The following is a 10,566-nucleotide window of genomic DNA, read 5'->3' as shown; positions in this document are numbered from 1 at the left end:
AGTGTGCCATACCTGACATCATGGGGTCATAGGTATAAAGGTCGGCTTCAGACACTTTCTGATTTGATGAAGTTTGTGGATACTGTGACTACTCTTTGCAATTGAATCTCTTGGTGTTTTTTATTTCTTTTTGGCCAAAAGACCTGAATTTTTAAAAATCCCCTTTTTGACAAGACAAACAATCAGCTTGATTAATTTGACCTGTGGCTTGCTTTAATTAGATTTCATTCTCTCATCCTTCCATTAGTCTTCTACACACTTCTGTGGTGTCAGATCAAGAAGGCAGAAATTAAATGGTACTAGTTCAGTGTTCACTGCTATTTTAAAAGGATTCTTCATACTGATTCCATCTACTTGAACTTTTAGTTTTTTTCTTTTTAACTGATGGTCACAATTGTTTCAACAGAGAGGAAAGAGACAAGTTAGAAAATGTATGCATGCCGTAACATTCCTGTGCATTTGGGAAATTACTTAATTAATTTGAAAGTTGGTGCATTTTACATTTTCAGCTACTTCATCAAAGAGTCAATTATCACATTGTAGTATATTAAATATTTTTATAACAATAAGTCATACTCAAAAATGGTAGTGATAATCAAATGTAATTAAATGTGTTAATAGACTGCATTAAATACCTGCTTTTTAACAGCACCTTAAAATGTCATGTACTTGCATAAATAGGCTTATTGTGGCTCAATAATTTTCATACACAGAAGATTCCAATTCAAACGATGTAAAGGGACATCGATTGATGTGTTGTTAATAGCTGTGGAAAGTGTTTATTTATTTTTTAAATAACAAATGGGATCCCATAAAAATAAAAACTCAACAAGGATTTATTGCAGCAAATACATTTGTCTGTCTGATTCTTAGTAATAATACAGCAGCACTCATTTTAACAAATTAAAGACCAATGCATACTGCATGAAAAATAAAGTGAAATTACCAAAAGGGGCGGCACGATGGCGCAATGGTAGCGCTGCTGCCTCGCAGTTAGGAGAGCCGGGTTCGTTTCCCGGGTCCTCCCTGCGTGGAGTTTGCATGTTCTCCCTGTGTGCGGGTACTCCGGTTTCTTTCCACAGTCCAAAGACATGCAGGTTAGGTGGATTGGCGATCCTAAATTGTCCCTTGTGTGTGCCCTGTGGTGGACTAGCAGGGACTAGCTCCAGCAGACCTCTGTGACCCTGTAGTTAGGATATAGCGGGTTGGATAATGGATGGATGAATTACCTCAAAGAAAAATAACTATAAAAAAAATTAACAATACTAGTGTAACATCACTATCAACATCAACAAGAAAAGAACCTGAAATAAGTTTCTCTTTCAGCTATTAATATTAGTTAAAACACAATAATTTATTAAAACTATCCAAATAACTAAGAACTTGTAAAGGAACTGATCTGTTGTAGAATGGGAATACCAAAGGTGACAATCTTCTCAAAGATTTTAATTTCAGTCTCAGATTACACAGAAGGAAAAACATCTCTTCAGGCCATAACCCCAACTCTTTATCATAAGTTAAACCGCTAAGCAACTGTTTCAATACAGCATAAACTAGAGTTAGGCTTCATCCTTATTATTTGTGGAACTCAGTCTTTTTTGCACCGTAGAAACTTTTACACATAGCGTGGTCCTTGATGTACGCCCCATAGCTCTGATCTTCTGCCTGTACATAAATGACAGTTCCCTTCCTAAGCCTGTGCTATCTTTATATCACTTAGGAGAGGTCCACCTTCATGTATAATTATTTAGTTCAAACACTTTTAAGCATAAGGTGGCCTGGTGGTGCAGTGGTAGTGCTGCTGCCTCGCAGAAAGGAGACCAGGGTTTACATCTCGGGTCCTCCAACTGTAGAGTTTGCAAATTCTTCCCCTGTCTGTACGGGTTTCCTCGGGGGGCTTGGGTTTCCTTACAAAGACATGCAGGTTAGGTGAATTTTTGATCCTAAATTGGCCCTAGTGTGTGCTTGGGGTGTTTGGGTGTGTATGCCTTGCCATGGACTGGCACCATGTCCAGGTTTTGTTCCCTGCCTTGTGCCCTATGGTATCTGGGATAGGCCCCAGCAGACCCCCGTGACACTGTTCAGGACAAAGTGGGTTAGAAAATGACTGACTGACTTTTAAGCATAGGTTGATGACATCCATTCTTTACAATAATAATGTGTAGATAATGCAGTTATGAGATAGTTTATGCTGTAACATAAGTACTGTCAGTTCAGTCTATATTGAGCAGTGATTACAGAATTTCTTTTCACTTTCATTCATTTCCAGATAGATGACTTTTTTGAGTGTGTTTCTTTACAAGTGGCTTGCATGCACGCCTCACCTGTGTTTTGACTATCTATTACTAGGGATACAGATGGCTGTCAGATGAGTAAAACAGGAGAATACATAAAATTCACAAGATGAAGTAACCACTGTCAAGACAAAACTGAAACCGTAAACTGTTTGATAGTTGAAGCTGCAGAGAAAATTTCTCTGTTTTAAGACAACACCTGTCCCCACAGGTGGCGCAGTGGTAGTGCTGCTGCTTTGCAGTAAGGAGACTGTGGAAGATTGTGGGATCGGTTCCTCCCTGTGTGGATAGCGCTTTGAGTACTGAGAAAAGCGCTATATAAATGTAATGAATTATTGTTATTATTATTAAGACAGACGAGTTTAAAAAATCACCAATGCTATTCGATGGGTGATGTTTAAATTCAAAAACTTTGTACAGTGCTGTCTGGTTGAGATATCTCAATGAAAATTACACAGTCTTGAAAATTTTCCTTGAAGAATAAGCATGCCACAGTTTTTACCAAAACTGGACCTTTTGGAGCTGAATTGTTGTATGGGAAGAGACAGACAGACAGACATAGCTATTGCAATAGGTGCTTCTCGCATTGTATGCAACCTCACCTAATTAAAGCAGTGTTTATTATTATCATGTTTAAAATGTTTAAATCAATACAATGATCCTAAGCAACCAACTTGTTCAGCCTCTAAGAAGAACACTTACTGTACACCTACTGGTGAACGAAATGTTTAGACTTGGCATTTAATTTAAAATTTAATGTTATGTACTGTATATAGAGTACAGTAAAATTCTTTAGAATTTTGTACTTCAGTATCCAGATGTAATATATGAAACATAGAAAAATATTTTTGTGGCAGAAATAAAAATTCTTTACTTTCACTGAAAGTGGAGTGGATTTTTCCTTAATATAGGCTTTTGCGGTTGGTGTTGTTCCAATTACAATTGAAAGATACACAGTGATAAGGCAATATTTCGTAAAGGGATCCATTCAAAAATACACATTTTCTTTTCTTTTAAGTTTAATTGATTAATCACATGGCTTAGAAAGATTTTTTGAAACATGATCAAATAGGAATTTGAGGTTTTCAGATAACTTCCTTGTGGTCTGTCAGTATAAATGTTACTATATGTCAGAATGAAAAATTCCTAATGTTAGCACATGGTGCTTATTCATTTATCCAATTTACTGAATACATTTTTATGATAGCTAACTAAGGTGTGATGAACTGTGCAATTAGTAAAAAATGCAAAAAAAGATTAAATATATAAGATAAACTAAAAAAATAAACCACTGGTCTAAGACATGACAGCACACCTACTGCACAGAGCCACCCTTATGGAGATCTACGTGTGAAATGGTTCTAGCCAATTGTGATTTCTTTTTTTAAAGGAATACTCCACCCAAAAATAGTATTTTTATATGTTACTTACCAGGTGTAGTTTCTGGTGATGGCAGAGAAGAATGTTCATGCTGAACAACAGAAAAAAATGTTATGATATAATAGAACCCAATGCTGACCAGTTCTGTACATTAGCAAACAATGTGAGAAAAAAGTTCTCACATTACTCATGTGTCATAATCCACATGAACTGAAATGGGACATCAGACTAGGCCTACTGTACCTCTAGAACTTGTATTCTCGCTTCACCCATAGTCCTTGGTAGCCTTTTAAGGACAGGACAGCACTTCATTTATTTAAAGTGATAACATAGTAACACTTACAGTATCTTCTCAGAGACTACATGCTGCATCCTTGCAATTATGCAGGTTTGGCATCTTTCCCTGGGCAAACGGGCCATAACGTCTCCTTCTAGGAACCATGTGCTACCTTCCACCCTTCAACCAGGTGGTCTAGTAGCCTCATGCTAGTCCTCAATAGCCCCCCCCTCTCTCTTTCTTGTCTCTCTGTTTCTCTCACTCTCTAAGCAGAGAATTGGGCAGAACTGTCACCTGCTGGGTTGCCTGTCTTCTAGCATTTTAGAGGAATCTCCTCAGGCTACTACTTTGCCTCTACTCTCAATTGCATTGCTGTCCCTGTCTGTTTTACTTCTCAAAAACCATGAATGATAGGAGCCCTCTTGTGCCTATGCTTTCCCATATTTACATGTTGAGCTTTTCTGTCAGTGTGACTCTTTCTTTTCTGTGGACGATTATTACATCATTAGATACAAGTTCTATGCTATCCTGTTAGTTCCTGTTCCCTGTGGTGCAAGGCTACATTTTGCCAGCCACACCTACACATGAAAATGTATGAGAAACCTGGAACTGGCGCTATTATCTGTTGAAAATAAAATCCAACTTCTTGTACAAGCCTTCAAGAAATGTATATTTTATACTGTGTAACAACAATGAGTGAGGAACCACACAATTTCTCATACAGAAATGAGATTAAACTGAACATTAACATGATGCTGTACCACAGCTTATGTCAGTTACACAGATCAAGAGGCATTGCAAAGTGCTTTTTATATTATCCTTCTGTGTTATACCAAGTGGCCATGGTTTGGTGAGCGGTGGGGTTCTTTTTCCTTGAAAACAATTTCTGAAAACTATGCTGTAAGTTACAAATTCAAGTCAATATTTGGACTACGGAGAAGTAAATGCCCTGCCAGCTTTAGTGCCAAGTGAAAAATGACATTTTGTTAAAATGTCATCGTTCATAATATTGAATGTATGCACGCTAGGTTTTTGTTGCCCTTTTTGACATTTTGAATAAATGTGTCACATCTCTTTCATGAGTGTTCAGTTGCTATTGTTACACGTTTGCCATATCTTCTTTTCAAATACCCTTGAAATGTCATGCCACCCTCTCAGGACCATGAGGATGTACTCATTAGGAGTGAACTGCAGGAGTGGGAAGAAGCAGACGTGGAAAGTGTATCAATACTCAGACTTGTGAATGAGTTTAAAGTTTACCACTACAGAAGTAGCCACACAGACCTTCACCCTTCATGAAGGTGTTTCAAGGCAAAATGAGCTCCAAACAGGATGATACAGTCTATGTCAGGCACACACTCTACAACAGTGAACTTACCATTTAAATGAAGATTGACCCGAAATTCTAACACCAATTATGCCACCATCCTATTCGCTTCTTAATCCTGTGGAGGACAGACCTATTTCATTTTTCTTCTCAAGAATACATAGTGGACATTCTTGGATGGTCACGCTCAGTGCCTGCTGCAAGAATGCTAGCGTTTGGGTGACCTGTAATATTAATCTGGTGGGAGATCATTTAGCAGGATATTCAATACACTGAACACCTTTAATTCTTTAATCCTGTGAGTTGCTTTCTTTCCTAAATGCTAAACTTGCTAAGAATAGGACTTGATTCCTCATAGTCATGGGCTCATTTCCTTGCTGATAGAAATTCACATCAAATGTGTGCTAATTGAAAGATTAGATATTTCTGGAAGTTGTATACAGAAAATACCTTCTGATTGGCCTATGGCATCAAGGTACTCTAAAAACATAAAGCTTAACTTTCTTCCTTTATGAGTTATTGAACATTTCTAGTACTGTTTAATTTTTTTTCATTCATTCATCCCATGTACTAGGAAGGTGCCCAAGGGGTGAAGCTGAGTAAGAAATGAAACAAAATTCTGCAAGACTTGTTTCAAAACAGTCCCCAGACTGATATTTACCCAATTATGTTGACCTTTTTTGTAAGTCCTTTTGGATATGAGTGTCTGCTAAGTAAATAAAAGTAAATTGTAAAAAATCAGAATTTAGAAGCAGCAGATTTTCCCTCTCACACTGAGAGCTTTTACCCTCTACTGTAGAGTTTACCATAAGATATGTAATTGATGGGTATTTATAACCATTGTAATGAGAAATGACAAGAGGGACAGAATAAAACGTTGGGAACCTGCCAGTATCCTGTTTAATTGAAACAAAAGAATGGAGAAAAGAAAATGAAAATGTCAGTGCAAATATACCAAACATCCTTTAGTGCTTCTCAATCCAGCTTCTGGGGAAGTCTGCTTTTTCATAGCTCCGTGCTCTTCTTTCTCTGGTTCATACAGTAAATGAACACTGAAAACATGGCTGTTTAAATATCCTGGTGGGAGAAGAGGTGAGATCTTTGGGACCAAGCCAGAAATGACATTAGTGGACTTCACCCTCTGGGCTGGGAATGAAAGGAGAGAGGTTGTTAGCGACCACGTTTTTCCAGAGTCTGTCACCTGTTTTCTTACCTCCATAATGCTGTGGAGATTCTTCCAACACACTTGCATGTGGTTCCATGAACTGGACATGTCCAGGATGAAAATGCAGTAAAATGTGTTCTCATTTGTTGATTCCTCTTTGGGGAAACTAAGTGTGGTTTATCAGCCCTGCCCATGGTTGCATTCACTTTCTCCAGAGATTCCAGTGTGCTCTTACAGATAGAAGATAAGTAATATGTCTGGGGGGGTGCTGTTTTTTGGCCAGACAATGATATATTCCGGTGACTGACAGAAAAAAAACAGTTTGATTATGAAAGCCTATAATCCAGCAATTTGTTAAGTGCATCATTTATTTTCATCTTTGTTGAGGTGGCTGTACCATAGCTAACCGAGCAGAACCTAACAAGGAAAATAGCCTGTATTGATTGAATGACCTTAACTTTCTTATGTACTTCTTTTTGTTTTCTTTCACTGACCTCATCTTGTCACATTGATAACTCCTCCAGAGTTCATCCTTACATTTTTTAATTTCATCTAAACTTTCTCACCGTAGCTTCCATTTTTGAATGATTTTCCTGTTAATGATTAACTAACTGCAGTGTCCTAACATGCAGTGAATGTCACAGGCCCTTAATATTGGCTTCCTTACCTCCTTTCTGTAACCTCAGCAGACCACTGCCATTCCTGAAAATGGATGCTTGCTATGGAAATTACTTCTGTAACTATTTTGCCACTTTACATTTTTATTTAATGGTAGGGATTAAAAGTCTTCTGTTGGCAAGTTTTCAAATTAAAAGTTAATATTTTTTGGAGACGGTCCATTTTGAAAAAGGACTTTTTCAAAAATATGAAAAGCAACATTATAATGCACAGTGATGAGCCATTCTAACCATCACACTTGATTTGATTAACTTCCTTGCTTTCCACTAGAAATTAGATAAGAAAAACAATTACATAAAATATGCGGAAAGAAAGACAGGATACTCCAAGGCATTTAATTTTTCATCACATTTATATCTCACTAGAAATTTTCTACATGTGAGGTACTTAAACGAATCTGTCTTATAGTTCGACTGTAATGCTTTTAGCTTTTTGTTGAAGCGTTTTATTTGAAGAGTGGGAAAATATCACTTATTCTCCTTTTTTAAAAATTTACCATAACCCCTTTTACATTTGCTTAAACTTAGAAAACCTTTCTTAATGCTTCTTTTTATCTGTAATATGTTACCCCTGCATAAAAAGATTGGCAATTTTGCACGCAATACCAAATTTTCCATCTAACTGTAATACACTTTCAGTTGCAAATTTCATTTTTCTGCCATCTGACTGGAAAGGTTACACTGGGTTTTGACATCAGAGCTGAATTTTGAAATAAATTTGACTTCCGACTCTGTGCTGAGGTCTTTATTTCAGGAATGTATAAAGTGTAACTCCAGTCTTGCTCAATGATTTTACATTGTGTAATCAAAGGTTAGAATGCACAGTGCACATTTAGATAGACAGATCCATCCATCCATCAATCCATTATCCAACCCGCTATATCCTAACTACAGAGTCACGGGGGTCTGCTGGAGCCAACCCAGCCAACACAGGGCGCCAACCCACTGCAGGGCAAACACACACACACACACGCACACACCCACACACACACCAAGCACACACTAGGGACAATTTAGAATCACCAATGCACCTTACCTGCATGTCTTTGGACTGTGGGAGGAAACTGGAGAACCCGGAGGTAACTCACACAGACACGGAGAGAACATGCAAACTACACGCAGGGAGGACCCAGGAAGCGAACCCAGGTCTCCTAACTGCGAGGCAGCAGTGCTACCCACTGTGCCACTGTGCCGCCCTGATAGACAGATAAAATTATCTATCTATCTATCTATCTATCTATCTATCTATCTATCTATCTATCTATCTATCTATCTATCTATCTATCTATCTATCTATCTATCTATCTATCTATCTATCTATCTATCTATCTATCTATCTATCTATCTATCTATCTATCTATCTAGGTCCTATACCTGTCCAACTATCCAAGAGAGAGGGAGACTGACAACCCCACTGGCAACAAATTAATTTGCTGCACAAGCCTCTAGAACAATAGGTGGTGTTACATTTTCTGCGAAGCACCAGTATAAGCATAAGCATTAAAGTGAGTGAGAGAAATGTCTTCTGTGGAAGCATCCAAAGCTCCCTCAGCATGTCTGACTCTCTGGCTAAAAAGGGAGTAAAACCAAAAAGCAAATGCCTCAAGTTGCAACAGCTCTTAGGCGAGAAAAGGCACACATCCCAGAAAAGACTGCATGGGACTTAGCTATATCTGTATTGGAGCAGGTAGCTGAAACTTGGTTCTTTAAAAACAACTGAAGACTTATGGGAGCAGGTACACCAGATGTGTCCTAAGAGAAAATGGGTGGCTGCCTCTGACATGACCAAAAGAATAGCAGGATAGTGCTTTAGTGTGTTGTAAATGTGAGCAAATTACAGTATATCACCTGGTTGACAAGGCTTCAAGAGCCTTTCATTAAGAGACGAAATGTCACAAAGTCAAACATTTCAAGCTAAGTGTCAAACCAAAAAGACTAATAGTTAAGAAAACATTGTTTATGATGTGTTTCAAGAATCATAGTCAGAAAATATTGCAGAAAACTTTGGTAAACAAAAAATAAAAAGGAACATGTAACCAGAGCAACATTTTTTCATAACCAGGATTTCAGAACAACAAAAGAATTAATGCAAATGTCTTTTGGGAGAATCCAATCAAGGACAGCCAGGTAGTACATGATGCAGCCTTTATACTCTTGACAGGCAGGCATAGTGGTTAAGGCTTTGGACTTTAAGCCCAGAAATTGTGGATTCAGATCCCACTGCTGGACCTGTGTGACCATGAGCAATTCATTTCATCTGCCTGTTTTCCTTGATGGAATGAATGGTCTCCTCTTGTTTTTCAAATTGCTTATGTTGACCTGGAAACGTTACGCATTGTTCATTTTCAGTTGACCTTGCCTAGTAATGGTATAGCAACTATCCACAAATAGTCCTTAGAATGGCGGCACCCATAAGAAAAACAGAATGGTGTTGCAGGAGATTGTTACTTATTTCAATATTGTTAAAAATATGTCAAAGCACCAAAACAGATATGGCCACGAGGTTCCTTTACCTCTAAAATCTCAAAAACAATGTCAAAAATAATACATGGTGTCTGGAACCCCTGCAGATATTAGTTTTTTTCTCCAGCCGTCTGGAGTTTTTTTGTTTTTTCTGTCCTCCCTGGCCATCGGACCTTACTCTTATTCTATGTTAATTAGTGTTGTCTTATTTTAATTCTTGCTTTGTCTTTTTTTCTCTTTTCTTCCTCATGTAAAGCACTTTGAGCTACATTATTTGTATGAAAATGTGCTATATAAATAAATGTTGTTGTTGTTGGTGGTGATACCACCTCTCAATCTAGAAACTTTCCATGTGTAGCTTCTAGCTGGTCGAACAAGCTTCCCATCTCCATCTTAACTGTTGATTACCTCAGGGTTTTTAAGAATTTTTTGAAGACTCTCTTGTTCTGTGAATATCTTTCTAATTATGAATGAATTAGATGCTAGATTCCTAGTAGCTACAAAAACTAGTTTTGCGTGTTTCTGTTTGGTTTAGAGCTCTTCACTTGTGACAGCAAATTTTGTAACCTTTGTCTTGTAACACTTCTTTTTAAAAAGTTCCCAGACTGATGTTTACTTGATTATTTTCAGGTTGCTTCTGATAAAAGCATCTGCTAAATGAGCAAATGTAAATGCTAAGCAGTTTTTGATGGTTAAATGTTGAGAATAAGAAGAGCACCTATATATTCCCAGAGAATCTCAAGACCACTCATTCCCCTTTCTCAAACAGTTATGATTTATTGAAAGATATACCAAACCAAAAAAGGCAAGGCAGATTGTCAGCAGTCGCAACAATATCTTTTGTGACTGCTATTTCCTATTTAACAAATATTATAGTGTTTTCCAGATTGTCTTACTTTTTTATCATGATAAATAATGATGTTGATTCAAACTGCTGCACATGCATTTGCATCAACTCTAGTTCCACTGTTAGTAGTTTGATG

The sequence above is a fragment of the Erpetoichthys calabaricus genome, chromosome 2 (genome assembly GCF_900747795.2).
Source record: "Erpetoichthys calabaricus chromosome 2, fErpCal1.3, whole genome shotgun sequence".
NCBI classification, from domain to species: Eukaryota; Metazoa; Chordata; class Cladistia; order Polypteriformes; family Polypteridae; genus Erpetoichthys; species Erpetoichthys calabaricus.
This window is presented reverse-complemented; position numbering follows the sequence as displayed.